At 37.6% G+C, this 18,952-nt stretch overlaps 1 protein-coding gene across 2 annotated transcripts in view; it reads left to right on the top strand.

The window, feature by feature from the left end:
- Positions 1 to 18,952, top strand: part of CHCHD3 (coiled-coil-helix-coiled-coil-helix domain containing 3) — a 278,408-nt gene that overhangs the window by 223,791 nt on the left and 35,665 nt on the right. The gene's annotated exons all lie outside the window — the stretch shown is intronic.

The following is an 18,952-nucleotide window of genomic DNA, read 5'->3' as shown; positions in this document are numbered from 1 at the left end:
AATAGAAACATAGAGACCATTCACTTTCATGTAATAAAATGATGGGCTTGTCCAAATTTGAGTATCCACTTTTCTCATGTTTAAGCTGTTTTCATTTCTTCGCATGTACCTTGAAAGCATTTAAATCACAGACTTTACCTTGCCCCTGATTATGAAGGTGATGTTAAATTGCTGCCTCTGTTAATCCTTGGAATGTTTAAATGAATGTTCTGTAATTGATGGATCAAAGTGTCCGTGACCCATAGCCCTGTACTTTCCCTTTGCTGCCAGTTCTCACGTTAGGTAAGAAGACATCATTCAGGATTTTCCTGAGAGTATAAATAGTTCTATTGTGTAACCCCTGTTAGTAGCACATGCGTAAATTAGTGAAGCAAAATAAAGATATTGTGACAGGTTTAGTTGAAAGATCGCATTGGGCTCTGACCTCCTTCCTGGTGCACGTTTATAAGCATTTGATGAAATGATTAAACCCTAAGGTGTAATGTTATTACTTTCTGCTGTGGTGCAATTTGTGTGGTAATGGTTATTAGTGTTATTTTAATGTTGATTTTTTTATATATAATTTTTTTAAGTTAAAGATGGTTTGAGGTATATTTAAACAGACAAACTTGGGGCACCTGGGTGGCTCAGTTGGTTAGCGTCTGCCTTCAGGTCAGGTCATGATCTCAGAGTCCTGGGATTTAGCTGAGCAGGGAGCCTGCTTCTCTCTCTCATTCTCCCTCTGTTCTTTCTCTTTGTCTCAAATAAAGAAATAAAATCTTAAAAAGACAAAAACACAGCAACCTCCGGTCTTGGTAGTGAATTATCTTTTTAGGGGCAGCAGGGAAAGACCTTCTAAGAATGGGCCACAGATCTCACTCTTACAAGTTCATGTGCTATCTTAAGTATTTAGATATAAAATTGGATATGGATTTGATTCTTTAAAGGTACTTTACCTACATATTTTTTAAGTTATCTTTTTATCTTTCTCCCTAATGATAAAGTCACATTCATTAACCTTTTTGTCTTTGTACCATGAGAAGTTTTGACTTGGCACCCTTCATTGTAAGAGGACAGCTACCCAAATAACTAAAATTTAAGGTAAATCAAAGGAGATCAATTCTGATTTGAATGATCTGTGAAGCTATCCTGAATAAGAGGATAATTTACTGAGGCTTGAAGAGGAGTATATTGAGTAGGCAGAAAGGAAAAGTATTCAGAAGGAAAACCCTGCTCTCTCGTTGGTGGGTGAGAAATTGGTTCAGATTCGTGGTTTGACTCAGAGGGACTCACATGCATGATGAAGTTGGAAAGGTCAGCAGGGATCATTCATTAACTGCTGGGTTAAGAAGTTGGCCTTCGGGGATCCCTGGGTGGCTCAGCGGTTTAGTGCCTGCCTTTGGAGTCCCGGATCGAGTCCCACATTGGGCTCCCAGCATGGAGCCTGCTTCTCCCTCCTCCTGTGTCTCTACCTCTCTCTCTCTCTCTCTCTCTCTCTATCATAAATAAATAAATAAATAAATCTTTTTAAAAATATTAAAAAAATAAAAAAGAAGTTGGCCTTCATTGAGCTAGAAGTTTTTGGAAGGTCTTTGACAAGGTAAATGCCCTGATTTCTGTGCTTCTTGAGTAATATTAATCTGACAGCAGATATGAGGCTCCTTTAGAGGCATGAGAAACAGGAAGGTAATACTATATGAAAGAAGAGGTGATGGGTGTAAACAAGTCATTGAAAGATTCACTAGGAATTAGTGAATGGCTGGTGTATTAGTTTGCTAGGGCTGCCTAATAAAGTCCCACAGGCCAACTAGGTTAACAGAAGTTTATTTTCTTGCAGTTCTGGAGGTTGGAAATCTGAGATCAGGGTGCCAGTAGAGTTGGCTTATCCTGAGACCTCTCTTGCTTGACTTGCAGGTGGCCATCTTCTCCCTGTGTCTTCATAGTGTCTCCCTCTCTGCATCTGTCTTGATCTCCTTTTCTTAGGAATCACTTTGGATTAGGGCTCATGCTGATGACTTCATTGTAATTTAATTCTCTTTAAGAACCCTTTGTCCAAGTACACTTTTCTGATACCGGTTGTCCTTAGGTCTTCAGCATATGAATTTGGGTGGGAGAGGGCAATTCAGCCCATAACACCTGGATAGAGGGGCCAGGGAGAACCAGAAGTAGAGGTTTAGCAGATTGGGAAATTGGTGGAAGCTGGATTTTTATAGAGAGAGTTAAGTCTGGCTTTAGATGAAAAGAATCACTCTTCTGAAAGCCCCATGCACCTGCCATGTTGTTCAGCTTGGGCTAACCTGCTGACAAATGAGAGGCTACATGGAACACAAAACTAAATATCCTGCTGGCTTACTTTCTCCCAAGACAACATGGAAGCTATAGGTTAGACTTCGTTTTAATCAGAGCCTCAGCAGCCTTATTCTCTTTTACCTTTATAAAATATTATTTATTAATTCTACTCTCACCTGGTGGAGTAGAGAATTTGGCCTTTCCCAAAGAGAGGTCTGGCCTTTATACTCAACTTCTGGGTGAGGTAGCTTCTAGCTCTTTGGAATTTCCCAAGTGATGGAAGTATCTCATTAAATGTCATGAATGGCCCCTTTGGGCCATGTGGTGTCAGCCCAACCTCTGGGGAGTGGTGCTAGAGACTGAATTCAGCCACATGGGCAACCAGTGAAGGCCATATAAAGAGGCCCCAGTGGAACTCTGGACACTGGAATTTGGGTGAACTTCTCCAGTTGATAAATAGTCTGTGCATATTGTCACAGGTTGCTGCCCGGAGGATAGAACTATCATCTTGATGACAGTGGAAACTTTGCATCTGGAACTCTCCCAGACTCTGTCTTATGTATCTCTTCATTTGGCTGATTCTGCCTATCATTTCCCATAAAAAGCCTTAACTGTGAGTTTAATAGCTTTCTGTGAGTTCTGTAAGTCCTTTCAGTGGAGTATTAAAGGTTAGAGTGGTTTGGGTTGAACTGGCAGATGATGTCATGGTGAGGATAGGGCAGAGGATAGACTCTGCCCTTAGACTTTGCAGTTTGGCTAACTGTAGAACAAATAAAACTCCAGGTTTTTATATACTTTGAAGGAATTTTAAGAAGCTGGTTCTTTAGAGAGTGGCTTTCATTATATTATTGATTTTTTTTTTTTTTTTCAGTGCTACCTGCTAGACTGAGCTTCCTAGAACATTGTATTTTTGAATTGCAGTGAGTTCGTTAGCTTCATACCTAGGAAGTGATCGTGCCATGGTTCTAAGAGTTGCTTACCATCTTTGAAGGCACTGAAATTACTCAGTGGAACTTTGTTTCTCCTTATAGATTTGGCCATCGCAGGTAATCATGGTGGCTTTTATCTTTTGCAAGGCAGTATAGTATCTCCTTTTCATTCATGGCAGAGCTGATCTCGGCCATCCCATTTAGACAACAGGCTCTGAAGGACTTTGAGGAGGATTTAGTTAATTTTATCTAATGGAAGATTTCATTTGGTTGTATTTCGGTTATAGGAGAGAGAAGCTTTTTGAATTGCAATTTCAGGGGCGATATTATACACCTGATAGGGAGTCACACAAAATCACTGTAAAGAGAAAGAAAGCTAAGAGCATTTGAAAGCCTCACATGATAAACACCAGTCACATTGATGCATCCTGCCAGGATAGCTAATGGAATTATTTTAGGGATGCTTAAATATTAACTCACACTTGAGTCCTTCAGTTTATAGTTTTGGCAGGAAACCATTAAAACACTTTAGATTTAATGGAATTTTTTTCCCTATTTAATCAACGTGTCATTCATTCAGAGAGCTCCTCTATGACATGCCCTCTGAGTTCTGAATACACAGCCATGAGGAAACAGGTAGGATCTTACCAGTATGGAACTCAGAGTCCATCAGAGAAAGGAGGAAGACAGAATTTTTAAATAAAGTGCTTTTTAAAAATTCCAAAGTTAGTTCTAGTACGATGGGATACCTATGTCCCCAATAAGTTATTAAAAATACTATTACTATTCTTTTCAGTAGGGATTAAACAATTTGGAGATTAAGAATATGTGCTGTTTATTATCCAGCAAGAACTTTTACCCCACAATAGCTTTAAAATTTTAGCCCCAAACCCCAAATCACTTAGCAAATCCACCATTTTTTTACATCTAGCTTTTTTTTTTTTTTTAAGATTTTATTTATTTATTGAGATGACAATAATGAGAGAGACCCACAGAGAGAGAGGCAGAGACACAGGCAGAGGGAGAAGCAGGCTCCATGCAGGCAACCTGATGTGGGACTCAATCCCAGGTCTCCAGGATCAGGCCCTGGGCTGAAGGAGGTGCTAAACCACTGAGCCACCTGGGCTGCCCTACATCTAGCTTTTATTAAAAAGTTAAGTTAACCTTTATTTTTCCCAGTCCAACTAGAAACGATCACTTTTAGCAGTTCCAATTGCTTCTATCATCCTTTGTTGTTATCTGTTAAATAGAACAATTTGTGGTGCTAGTTCCTAGTTTTGTGTCACATACCTCAGTGTACTGAGGATTATGCTCCATGTTAATCATTATTTTCTACCTGATAGGTAATTAATTCAACAAAATCCACATTGAATGTTACATAGATAGTACTTAGCACAGGTCTAGTACAAGGTAAATGCTCACTGAATAATCAGTTTTATTATTTGTATTATTATATATATTGTGATAATATTTTATTATGTCCAACTCAAGTTATACAACTGTGCCACAAGCGAAATTTCTGTTTTTGTTTCCAGACGAAATCTGCATGATGTTAAATCCCCCTCTGAAACAAAACAAAACAAAAAATACAATAGAAAGAGTTCTTATCCTCAGGAAGCTCCTAGCCCAGCTGGATACAGGGTATGAAGCCCTGGAGACAGAGGGCACAGTGAGGCACAGGGCAGAGGCCTGCAGGGGCTCTAGTTCTTGATCCCTATCAGAATCAGACCTGTTTGGGTGGATTAGAGCTGTGCACCACATCTGCCAAAAGGAAGCATTGTTATCCGTGTGTTTTGTACATATGAGCTTTTTTTAAATATAAAAACAAATATTAAGTACATGTCAAAGAAATGTAGAATATTTTTTTTAATTTTTTTATTTATTTATGATAGTCACAGAGAGAAAGAGAGAGAGAGGCAGAGACATAGGCAGAGGGAGAAGCAGGCTCCATGCACTGGGAGCCCGATGTGGGATTCGATCCCCGGTCTCCAGGATTGTGCCCTGGGCCAAAGGCAGGCGCCAAACCGCTGCGCCACCCAGGGATCCCGAAATGTAGAATATTTTTAAGGTGATAGAAACCTTGTGAAGATAATACAATATCAAACAAATGAAAAGCATTTCATTTATTTATTTTTAAAGATTTTTATTGATTTATTGACAGAAAGCCAGAGAATACAAGCAGGGGGTAGCAGCAGAGGGAGAGAGAGAAGCAGGCTCCCCACTGAGCAGGGAGCCCAATGTGGGGCTCTATCCCAGGACCCTGGGATCATGACCCAAGCTGAAGGCAGGCACTTAACTGACTGAGCCACCCAGGCGCCCCAAATGAAAAGCATTTTAAGGACAATTGATATTTCTTTTCCACGCTGTCTTAAATAACAAAGTGGCCCATTTCTACCTTCCATAAAGGAGAAAGTATGCATGTGGGAAGTGACATAGGTCTGTTGAAAATATTTTTGGAATCCTTTCGTTAGAGGTGTAACATTTCAACTTGGCTTCAGTTTCTTTGGAAGATAAAGCACTTGTAAAGGAGTATGATTCTATGAGATCGTACATGAACACTAGTAATACTCCTTTGTGTGCCCGACTTTAGAAGGGTTTTCACTTTTATCCTTGAACGAAGTTGTTGAAACCCAACTTATAAATTTAGGCTCATGGAAGAAGCCTGGGTTATCCTTACAACGTATTAAGAGATTAGTTACCCTGTGGAAAAAGTTTGGGTGATTTTAGAGTATCTGTGGAATGCCATGCAAAACTCTTAGAGATAAAATGGATTTTGTAAGTATTAGCATACATTCAAAGTTTCCTTCAGTGTAAAACCCTTTAACTTTAAAATGTTTTTGGTTTTATTAGGTTTTCACTTTGACTGATGTAGGGGTGTAAAAGTTTTCCCTTTGTCTAGGTTCTTTGGCTGGTCGAATAATTAGATTGATATAAAACCAATTAACAGAAGAAAACAACTCAAAGTATAGTAATGTGTATACACAAGAGACCTGGAGAAAGTGAGTAACTCTTCAAAATGGTCAAAACCATCTCTTTAAATACCATCTTCAGCTAATGACAAAAGATGTTGGAAACACAGAATCAATTATGGGACTCAGTAAACATGGGCCAGGTTGTTATGCAGATTCAAGTTATTGTCTTCACCATTAATAAGAGTTTCTAGAGGTTGAGTCATTCCCTCCTCTTCCTGATACAGCAAGGGAGACACTTGTACAAATGGAGGTTTCCTTTATATGCATGTCACTATCCCTTGTATGTGTCAGGGTCTCTTTACAAAGACCACTTCTGTTTGGTTTGCAGAATTTCTCATGTTGTTGCCAGTTTCTTAAAAATAATCCTTATGCCAGAAAGACGTGTTTTGGGGTGGCAAATTCTATTCCTGTATACCGGCAGTGTGTTTTGTTTCTCTTTTGGGTGGATAATTTTAATAGCTATCCTGCAAACGAATTAGTGAAGCTGAGAATGACATGCCAGTGGTATCAGCAGGTGTTTCTCATGTTCTCTGTAATTACACGTGGGATCATGGATAGTTTTAAGCAACAGTGTTTAAAGATCCTGCTTAATTGGCTGTAAAATAATTAAATAAGGTTTTGGCTGGCAAATTTATAATTCTGTTAGATGCGTAAGCAGTGCGCCTGAATGTCAATGTGACTTCAATTTGGAAATATTAGATTAATAGAACTAATTGTACTGCAGGTACAAAGTTTACTCTGATTAATAGTCTTAAAACTTTTCTAGAAGTTTAGCCAAGTAAATTTATGTTACTTACCTTTTACTTTTAATTAAACCTTTCTTCAAAAGTTTGAGTTCAATTTTGTGCTGTTTCTCTTTCTGGTTTCTCCAGTGGAGCTCTGGCAATTTTTTGGTGACTCTAGCTGCCTTATTGAATAACTGGCCTTATCAAAAGGAATAAAATTATATATTGTTGTATATGCATTTGTAGCTGCAGCTGACAGGTACCCTGCACATCGTCTCTAACACTTATTGATGTCTGCTTATAACCTACTTTAGTGCTGCGTGAATGGCTCTGATAGACCAAATGTACATGATAAATGTTTTATCTCTGATTCTCATTGATCAATTTCTAAATGATCAAATGGTTTATCTCAGTAAGACACTAATTCACATTGATCAAATTCTAAATGACCAAGTTGACTTGGTTTCTGCTGAACACAAATTATATTAAAACAACATTACTTGAACATGCTGTCTTTTCTAATGCAGGAGTTATGTTACCAGCAGTTACATTATAACTGGAGTTATTGTATTATAAAGATGTCTCCTTCATAATGAAAAGTTTACACAAGAAGAAAAGAATGCGATATTGCAGGAAGAACAGGGCTTTGAGCAAGGATTTGGGCTTTTACTAACTAATTAAATTCTGCATTTGTATTGGGCCCTCCTTCCCCTTTTTTTAATTTGAAAGGCTGTGAGCAGGAAGTATAGCAGCTGCACTGGTGACATTTTATTCCCTAAGGTCCTTGGAGCCAAGTAACATCTTGATTATTCAGTGAGAGATTTAGTAACCAAAGAGGCAAAATTCTAGTTAAAGTAAATATACCTGTACCCTTTGTGTATAAACTTGGTTTCAATAGCCTACTTAGAAGTTTAGGGTTATTTGTTGTGGGGTTTTTGTTTTGTTTCGTTTTGATTTTAAATCAGCTCACCTATGTCAACTGGCATAGTATTTCAAACCCTCTAGAGTTTGTCATTGTGTTGCCAGTGGAGGATCTCAGTTCTGAAATTGAGAAATAATGTTTATGAGCTGAAGAATATACTTTGTAAAGGAAGCTGATGGCAAATACACATTTGGCTGAAACAGTCTTGGTTATTTAGAACAACCAATTCCTCAGGCAGGTTATTTATTACATCTTTGGCTTGTCTCTTCCATCTGTAATATGTAAATTATAACTGCCACTCTCTTTAGGGCATCCAAGCTGAGAAAGTCTAAAATTTAAAAAAGAAAGAAAAGAAAGTTGTCATTGTGCCTCATCTAAAAATGGTTGTAAGTAGCTGTTTTATGCATTCTAAGACATTGGCTGCCATCTTAAGTATGTCCTGGTTGGTGTGGCAGCCCTTTGGTACTTCATCAGGGGATGTGTACAGGGTAGTCTGACACCTCTCTATCCCCCAAATCCCACCCACCTCCAACCACAGATTAGTTCCAAGTAAAGTGAGATCTGCTTTGGAATGCACCAATACTTGACAACATTTCTATGATAGGCATTTAAAATTGGTTAGATTTGCCAAAGAGACCTGAGGTGATTAATGCTTTGTTCCAATTCCTTAAAATCAGAGCCCTGCTAATCAGATCTCAGTTACTTAGTTTCTTTTTATTACTTGGTTTGGATCTCTATATTTAGTCTGTGCAGGGTCTTCTGAGAAAACAGAAGCAAATGGCAAGAAACATTAACACTACTTGGGAGTTAGCTTTTATCTGCACTCTCTTCTCTGCTTCTTAAACTGTTCCTCACGGTATTCCTCTCAGTTCAGAGATGTCTGCAGAAAGGGGCAGGGCAGGGTGGCAACGTTAATTGGAACACAGGGCCCCAAAGGGCAGGTGCAGGGGTATAAATCACAGACAGGATGGTCTGTTTCACAAAAAAAAAAAAAGAACACCAACTGCGGTTCACATGAACATCTGCAGTTGGTCACAAGATCAAGAGAGGAAGAAGTTGCTTCAGCAACTTAGGTCAACATGAGTATGTAAAGGAACCTGGAGTGGTGACACAAGCTTCCAAAGATCCAGTCCAGTTAGCCACATCCTGTCCATCCTTTTTTTTTTTTTTTTTTTTCCTTTCATCCTGTCCATCCTATCCATGCCCCAAACTCTTCCCTGTCCCAGCTGTGGTAGTCAGGGTTGGTTTGTGTTGCTTTGGACATCTTCTTCACTTTATTTAACCTATTTCTGTGTTACATGTAAATTATCCTAACCAATATTGCTGTAGCTGTTAGGTTTGTGGCCATAAGCTCCTGAATTCATGGTTTGTTCCACATGAGATAACAAATTGTTCTGTTTTCCCCTACAAGAACATTAGCATTGAATTTTTTTCCTTAATCAATACAATCCATTAAGCATCTAGCATACCCTACATGGTTATATGAAATATTAATTGCACAGTGTTAGATAAATGGAGATCCTGCCAGAATTATAGCTTGTTTCTTTCCTTGTATCATAGTATTTAAAATGAAAACATTTGGAATTCTAGAGTGCATGGTATTTTGGAATTTGTTTACTGATCCTTGCTTATTTGAGTAATTAACCGTACAGCTCATTGTTCCCCAAAGCTGTTTCTAACTGGGACTAGGAAGGGTTTCTTTCTTGCTCATTTGGACTAGAGTTCCTTTACATTTTAAAGGATCCAGTAGAAAATAATTTTTGATTTTCCTTTGATGTTTTCAAAGATAAGAAAAAGTTATTTTGCTTTTTGAGTGCCGCTCCGCTGCAGGTAGAAAGGAGAGAACCTTGTAGGAGGGTCAATCAGAGTTAATTATTGTCTGACTGACCTGCCACATTTTAAAATGTCCAGGAAGAGTTCTAGGATGTAGATTTTTAATTTTTTCCTTTTGTCAAAGTTACAGAGTTAACCGTCTTAAAAATTGTGCCATCATTATCTACACATAAAAATGATAGCTGTCAGGATGGTCTCTGGGAAGTTGTATAAGTTCGTCCATATTGTGAGATCCAGTTATGTGTTATCACTCCACAATGTGGCAAACCTACTCCAAATACTATCAGGCCTCCTTGCCTCCAACCAGATAATTATAGATGTCTGTGGTCACCCACCCTGCGTGGGATAAAACCATGGTAGTAAAATTGAAACCAGAACTTCTAGGGTAATTGTACTTAAACATACATTTCCATAGCTCATTGGAAATTATAATTTATAATGAGATATCTCATGGTTTCGATCTATCAAGGGTTCCCATTGCTGACCCTCTTCAATTTTTTTAAGATATAGGCAAACAAACTAAAAAGTTGATAAATTGATCCTTACCATAATTTAAAACTTCTATTCATCTAAAAACACCATTAAGAAAATGTTTTTAAATGGGCAAAAGATTTGAACAGACACTTCAAAGGAAGCTATAAGGATGGCCATTAGCACATGAAAGTGCTAATAACATCATTAGTTACTAGGAAAATGTGAATTTAAAATGTTGGAATGCTGAAAACCAAAAGGACCGAGGGTACTAATTGTTTGAAAGGATGTGGATAAACGGGAATTATCATCCTTTGCTAATAGAGTTATAAAATGGCAGCCACTTTAGAAAAAGTCTGGCAAATTTCTTTTAAGTTTAAACATACGTTTGCTCTATGCCTCAGCAATTCTAGTCCTAGGTATTTCTCCAAGAGGAAAGAAAATATACATCCACAAAAAAATTTGTACACATATGTTCGTGTCAGGCTTATTCGTAGTTGTCAAAAACCGGAAACAACCCAAATGGCCTAGAGAATGGATAAACAACTTGTGGTATATTCATACAGTGGAATAGAATACTATTCAGCAGTTTAAGAAAAAAGCAAACTATTGATACATGTAGTAACATGGATGAATCAGAGAAACCTATTAAGCAAAAAAAAAGCCAAGCACATACTATATGCTTCCATTTGTCTGATTTCATGTATATGCAATTCAACAGTAGGAAAAGTTAGTCTGTAATGACAGAAATCAGAATAGTTGATGGGGAGAGAGGGGCAATTTGATTGGAAAGGGATACAAACTTTCTAAGGCACTGGGAGTATTGCTTTCTGGATAATAGTTATACAGACATATGCAATTTTTACTACAATATGTACACTTAAGATTGGTGCTTTTTTTAAAAAATATTGATTATACTTAAAATACCCTAAATTTATTGTGAATTAATTTTAATTAGGAAAAAATGCTCAAAATATTAGGAGTTGCCCAACTTCTAACTGTAATTTGCCTGAGGTAAAAACAAGCGTTTCTTCAATTTAATCAGTCTTAAGAAACTTATGATTATTAATTGTATTCCTAATCATATTTTTCATCATTCAATATGTTTCAATGCTATAGAAATATAGGAGTAAATCTTGCTTTTATTTATTTTCTTAAGAATTAGTCTTTTTCTGTCCTCATTAAGTTACATTTGCCAATCATATACTCTCTTCCTCATTAGCTGAGAGTCTTACAGATAGACCTAGCTACATTTTGAAAGTTATTTTTGATAAAGGGATTTTGAAGGCAATATTTAACATTTATACAGTAACACTGGTACTTTTTAATATAATAATCTTAGGCAGCCGTTTGTTCATACTGTGTATTACGTCCTGGCAAAATGCTTCAGAACTTGTAAAAGCTTGCATCTTGGCCCTTCCCTACATGTTGAAATGAAAGCACACATGTTCCCATGTTCAAGTGTCGCCAAGCATCCCCAACTTGCTCACATGGCTGCCTTAAGCTGTTTCCTCTGCTTCTCATTCAGTAGCCAGCAGTTAAATTGCCGTGTTCCTTTTGTGAGCATGTATGTCTAAATGCTAGTAATTAACTATGTCCCTTGAAAATTGATAGATATGCTCATTAAGGGGAGTTCTTGCTCTTGGCTCCTCTCAGAAGTCACCTCTGCCACCGTTTTGGGGATGAAGCTGGCAAGAAACACTGTGTAGTGATACATCTGGCTTTGTACTCTTTGCAAGGACACAAACCTCCTCTTTCAGTATGTTAAATATGCTTCTTTGTAGGGATCTTAAGTACAAAGAAGTCAGCTGTTTGCCAATTACAGTATTAACACAAGAAAGACTAAGGCTGCTGGCTGTTGTGTGGTGGGTTTTTTTGTTTTTTGTTTTTTCTTTTTTTGTGCTGCCATTTGCACTTTGTTTTGTTCTCTGGTGCTGCTGAGATGACATGCATATCTGTTTGTGAGACATACCCACCTAGTGGAGACTCTGAAGTCCACCAGCCTGCCACTGGTAGAGATCTCAGCAAAGCTGACTGTGTGAGAGGCCCATTCTGCGTGGCTTATGATGGGGATTTTGAAGGTAGCATACACCTGTTTCTGCCTTCAGGATGAAAAATGAATTGCCAATTACTGTAGACATGTTCAGACATGACACTTCATATGGTAGAAGCTTGCTTAGTCGGCATTATGCTGGGCCCCCAACTATGAACCATAAGTTCTGAAAAAGGGGTGTGTTGGCAAGGAGCAGAAGAGAGAAGGGCCTCCATCCTTAATCCATTAACTACTTTTTGTGCTTGTGCAGGCTGTAGGCAGGAGGTCAGTGCCTCTCACCTTTGTTTCCCCAAGCAGAGCCCTTGAACAAGATAAAGCGATCAAAGCCCGGTGCCAGCACATCCTCACTGTCTCGTTACTTTGCTAGCTGCATGCCCAGGTGCTGCTGTTTTCCGCATCAGGCTTCACTGATACACATTCATAACACCTCCATCACAGCTCATTGGGCACTGCTCATAATTAACCGGTTCTTTTCATGATCATGTTCTCTCCAATACAAAAGACGCTAGTATAAAGAAGAAAATAACACTGCTGGATATACACTGAGTCTTTCAGACATCTGGGTAGTTGACAAGCAGCAGGAAGCAAATGTGTAGTCAGTACTTAAATAATTCATAGTTTTGGTTTGGGGACGTGAGTGTTGTTGGTTTGTTTGGCACATTTTTAAAGTCTTTGAATCTGAGATACTGGATTTTTGCCAACAGACCAATTTCATTGGCGCCCTTGTCTTGGACTTCCTTTCAGTTTGCAGATTATGACACACTGTCCTCATTTATTTGGATTTTTTCCCCCAGTGCAGAGTTTAGTGACCTCTATTTATTTTGAGAGATTATTAATATGACAGTCTTGCTTTAGAGAATTTTAATCATCGTTAAAATCAACAAAGGGTCTTCCCTACCCATCAAGGGTCTTCGATGCTCCATGCCCTGTGGGAGCTGGAAATACAGAAATAAAAGTTTGAGTCCCTGCCCTCAGAGATCTTATACTTGTTGAGCTCATTAGCTGTGCTATAGAGGTGTCAAAACCTCATACAGAGGGTATAACTGTAACATTTGCTCAAGAAAAACTGTTGAGTATCTCCTATCTGATAAATTCTATGTGATTTTTATAAACAGGGTGTATAGAAATGAAGAGGACACCATCCCTGCCTGACTTCAGAACACTTGCAGAATATAATGGGGGAGGCAGATTAATACAAAAGTGACTCAAGTGTGGCAATTGCTAATATAAAGGTAAAACAAAATGCTGTAGGAATAAGGAAGGGAATCTGGATTACAGGAAGAGGTGACTGACATAGAGTGGGTCTTTTCACTTTGAAATTCTCATAAGGTAAGAAGAGGGAGAATAAGAATAGCTTTCCATTAAGAGGGAATCAGATGCTGGAAGTGGTTGGGATGAATATGGAGGGCATTGTGATGGAATAGCGGGCCAGAAAAGAAGATTAGGGTCAGACTTTATGTGCCATGTTGTGAAAGGAAGAGTTATTAACACTTGAGAGTGAGGATGTGAGGATTTGGCCAAAAATTTCTATCCACTTGAAAATATTTTTTTCCTATCCTCTGTCTCTGTTTCGCATGATTCTCACCATGGAATTATGCCTCTTCAGTTGGTCATTGTTTCTAGACATCTTCTGCTGAATATACAACCGTGATGTTTGGTGCCTATGTATGTGTGTGTTTATTATAATCACAGCTTATTATACCCTATGAGTTACTATTATTTTAACATTAATATCCATTCAAAAATAAGCACATGTTAACTCATCATAGTATTACCTCTCAGCAGGGCTTTGAGAGATTGGGACAGGAAAGAGCAGTTGTGATTGAAAGGGTAGGGAAGAGAGAATTCAAGAAAGGTTTGGTTCATGGGATCCTGTGTAGGGAAATCCTAGGGCATTTTTGCAGAAAAAGAATCTTTTCAGATAAAGGGACACCAAAAGCTAGTATGCTGGTTCCTCATTTTAGCACTGTCCCTAGAGACCATGTCGTGGGATCATCTTTTAACTGAGACGGTATAATGGTGAACTTTTAAAGATATTCCTAGCCATGATCTCTTTGAATGACATCCTTAAAAATGACATTCTAAAAAAAGGCATCCTAAAAAAAAATTCATTATGATACTAAATTCTGCATGTTGTTGCAAAGAATGTGTTAAAAGCAAATTTTATATGGTTTATTAAGATATGGGCTATCTGGGTGCATGACTTTTGGTTTATGCCTAACTATGATTACATGCACCCAAGATGTATAAAACTAGTTCCTATATTGCTAGTTCACGTAATAAGATCCTAGTATTATTATTGAATGAATATTTAAGAACCTTTTTTCCTTCCCATTACATTTTGTGATCAACTTTTGCCTTTGATATCCTTCCTAGAGGCTTAGTGTAGTGAAAAGAACATGAAATTAATAAATGCTATTGGATTTTTAAAAATTATCAAGGTTGTACTTTCTTTTTTTTTCTTTTCTTTTCCTTTCTTTTTTCTTTTTCTTTCTTTTCTTTCTTTCCTTTCCTTTCTTTCTTTCTTCTTTCTTTCTTTCTTTCTTTCTTTCTTTTTCTTTCTTTCTTTCTCTCTCTCTCTCTCTCTCTCTCTCTCCTCTTTCTCTTTCTCTCTTTCTCTTCCTTCGTTCCTTCCTTCCTTCCCTCCCTTCCTTCCTCCCTCCCTTCCTCCCTCCCTCCTTCCTTCCTTCCTTCCTTTGGTAACAAGGCCAATAATGTGGAATTGCAATTTGAGAGTCATCCTTCCACATTAATAAAAAATAGATTGTTTTAGTCTTAAAAAAATTATGCTATATATATTCTCTTTAACATCCATTCCTCCTTTGTCAACACTTATAATTCCAACTCATCCTTCTAAAGCTGCATATTATTCCGTGGCATAGATCTATCAGAATTCATGGAGCCCATCCCCTATTGCCAGGCACTTAGGTTGTGTTTCAAATTATTTGGGTTTTTTGACAAGTAAAAACAAAAAACAACTGTTTGCTGCAGTGAAACAAATTTGTGTATAAATCTTTAGGAAGTGGTACTTTTGTTCCCATAACATGGGTAGAGTTTGAATCATGACCAGTCCTTCTAATCATGTGGCATTGTGCTGCCCTTTGCTGATGTAGGAAATATTTATGGGATAATAACTCATTGGGTTGTTATAAGGGGTGATGAACAATATAGGTAAATTTCTGGGCATAAAGTAGGCATTCACCCCAATACAGGATCAATTTCTGCACAGATCTAGTGGGTTTAGAATTGGTAGAGCCTAGGTTACGTAACTTTAGAGGTTTTATTACAGTGTGAATCTAAATCTGACCTCCCAAGTGTCTCTCTCCTTGAAGAAAAGGAAAACTCATTTTGTGAAAATTTTCAGCTTTTTTGACTTGTGTAATTTAAAAATATTACATTTTGGCACAACCTTTAGAGTTTTTGCTGCTGGTTTGTAATTCCCTAGAGGTGAATTGAAAAGATTAGTGGTAGAACTTTTTCCATTAACTCTGGGAAAAACTACAGAGCAAAAAATTGTCCTTTGGCAGAAATGTCAATCCATACCTCTTCTGAAGCATTTGGAAACTGAAGCACTGAGAAGCTGATTTAATAGGAGAATTGAAAACCAAAACGTATACACATCTTCACCTTTCCTAACTGATGACAAGACAAATGAAAAATATACTCTCAGAACTTGGTGATGGAGAGAAAATAGGATCATTGCTCCAGAGAGTGCATTAAGGTGAGATCTGTAAAAGATCTGAGTGCTAGGCTTTTGGCCATGTTCTTCAGAAAGTCGATCTGTCCTTGTTAATGATACATCTATTTGTACTTCGTACCATAAAATCCCCCTTTTGTATAATGGAGTCTCTAGGAAGTAGTTTTAAGAAAAAGAGAATGTTTAATAATGCTACAGATTTTGCTATAGCAACTACCAAGAAAATATGCTCATTTTCTCTTGTTTGTGGTTCTTGGTCTCCCGGGGTTCTGTGCGCCCCCTCCCCACCCCTAGGACTTCTCTTAATTATTCCTTCCATTCCATAATGTCAATGTAGTGTAATGAAATGGTGAATATCCACATCAGCAGAAATTTTACTGGCTCTCATCTTTATAGATATCCTTCACATAATGCAGTAGGGTTGTTCTATCAAGTTATCTCTCCCCCATGCTTGTATTTCTACATCTGTGAAAGGTGATAATCACAGAGATGCTGTAGATGAATTAAATGAAGGCTATTCTTGTTTTTGGCACACCTCAGGCTGTTAATATTTAGCTAATTAGTATAGTCCTCAATAGTTCAAGTTTCTGTTGAGTGAATTTCATGTGTTTTTAAATTGATGTCCATCATATAATTCAATATATATATCTCTTGGTGGTAATCCTTGGACATATAAACCTGCATTTGAGAATATACCATGCTTTTTAAAATATGTGTTTAAAGACATGTTTTCTGTCAAATCATTAACCAACAGTTAGTGACACTACTCAAAATAATAATCATATTTTAATATGCCAGGATGTACATAATTTAGTTAGAAATGCATATGAGAAGTTGTGCTTGGATAAGTGCTATTGCTTATAATATAGTTTTCATCTAATAACTTGTCTTACCTTTAGGTTATTCATATTAATTTGAGATTGCACACACTTATAAGTTGGTTATCTATAATGAATGAACAAAATTCTTCCTAAAGTTTCTTCTGAAGTCACTTGCTTGGCATTTGGACTGTAATTTTTTCCAGAAATAAAAAAGACACCTGTTGTTAAGTGTCTAGGTGAGTCCACAAAAGCCTGTTTAACCCCTGTATATTTGTAGTTAAGAATGAAAGACTGGAAGCTGGAGTATGTGGAAAGGAAAAGAAGCTAAAAGGAAAATTAAAAACAATAGTGCATTTGCTTGTGCGTGTGTATTTAACTACGTTTGGGATTTTAAAAGCTAATCTAACTTATAACCTTGCTTCTGTGAAAAAAAGTGTAGATCCATGTAGAGGGTGAAACAGGAATATAGAAACCTGGAGAGAATAGCGTGCGTGTCCTCTCTCTTTCTCCTGTCCCTTTGGTAGCTTTCAAACTTTTTTTTAGGTGAGGGTAGGGCAGTAAGTGGGATCCTGTTTTAAAATAAAATCGTGGGTGGAATCATAATACTTACAAATAGTAATATGCTCTTTTTAAAGATATAAATGTAATTTTAAGCTTATTCACAGTCTTTGCTAATTATCAGGAAAACAAAGAGACTTATTTTCATGAACACAACATTTGAAAGTAGGAGCAAAGGGCAATGGCTCTGCAGCCTTAGATCAGCCTCAGCAGCCATATATTATATATTACATAATATATAATAACTTACAATATTAAAGCACAATATAAACATAACCTTTGACACAACCTCACCCTCATCTCTTGCGGTAGTCTTTCATGGACTTCGGAGTTATTCATTAAAGAGAGAACATGTCTTAACACCTTTGTGCTTCTGCAGGTTTGCTCTCACAGCACACCTTCACCATCTCCTGCTGGTAAACTCCGTTCATTGTCAAGACTTGTCTTACATGTTAGTGTCTCTGAAGGCTCCCTTGAAGATTCCCTTTCCCCCCTACCTCCCCAAAAGACCACAATTAATTGCTCCCTCTGTGTTGTATCACTCAAGCCCGTTATGGTCCAGTTTGAGTCGTCGTTGCCTGGGCCCCTGGCTCCCTTTCTAAAATAGGACTCGGTTCCTTAGGGGCATGAGCTGTGTCTTAGCCACCTTTATAGCATACTGCTCTTTTTTTTTTTTTTTTTTTTTTTAAATTTTTATTTATTTATTTATTTATGATAGTCACAGAGAGAGAGAGAGAGACAGGCAGAGACACAGGCAGAGGGAGAAGCAGGCTCCATGCACCGGGAGCCCGATGTGGGATTCGATCCCGGGTCTCCAGGATCGGGCCCTGGGCCAAAGGCAGGCGCCAAAACGCTGCGCCACCCAGGGATCCCTATAGCATACTGCTCTTAACAGGTGTTCAGTTAGTATCAATATTGTTATTTACTAAATTGATTTAAACTCTTATAAAGAGTTTAAAAAGCTTTTCAGCTTCTATTCTTCAGGATATTTTTACTTGAGAAGGGACCTTGAATTTACATTAAAAGAAACCCTTGTGTAAAAAGCTAAGTAAGAATTTTAGACTCTGGAGGTTTGAAGGGTCTATTACCAAGGTTGTGTAATCTAATTTCAGTATGTGAATCTCCTTCCCAGTTGAAATGAAACCTTCTTGAGGGCAGGAACTGTGTTTTATTCTGTTTAAAGGTCCCCAGCACCTAGCACAGGTATTGCATATAGTGAGTACATGCTGAAAAAAGTTCCTTTAGCAAATTAGGGGACTCTGGCTATGTGACATCTGTCTAGCTTTAATGGTTTGCTTTATCTAGTGGTTGGTGTTCTTTATTACAGGCTATTAATACAGAGCTGATTTTTGTTAGACACTAGCTAATTGCCAGAGTTTATCGCCAATATATGCCAGAGAGAAAGCAAGCATTTCTCTTGACAGTATCAATAGGGTAGTTAAGATTATAGCAAGATTCAAAATACAGTGGAGTATTATTTATTAGTTTAAGGTTTGTCATTAGTTGGAAATTCCTTCAGTTCAGATTTCCAAATCAGTCTGAATTTTTGTTAAAGAAGATATTCAAGAACTTCCTGACCTTTACTATTTTTGAGGACTGTTTTTTGGCTCTGTGAATGTAGATAGATTTATATATTTTCCCATTACTACAGTGTGTCTCATTAACATTTTCTAGTTGAACTTGGAAACATGACATCTTCAAGT

Source organism: Canis aureus, chromosome 18, assembly GCF_053574225.1.
Source record: "Canis aureus isolate CA01 chromosome 18, VMU_Caureus_v.1.0, whole genome shotgun sequence".
Taxonomy (NCBI): Eukaryota; Metazoa; Chordata; class Mammalia; order Carnivora; family Canidae; genus Canis; species Canis aureus.
This window is presented reverse-complemented; position numbering and strand designations above follow the sequence as displayed.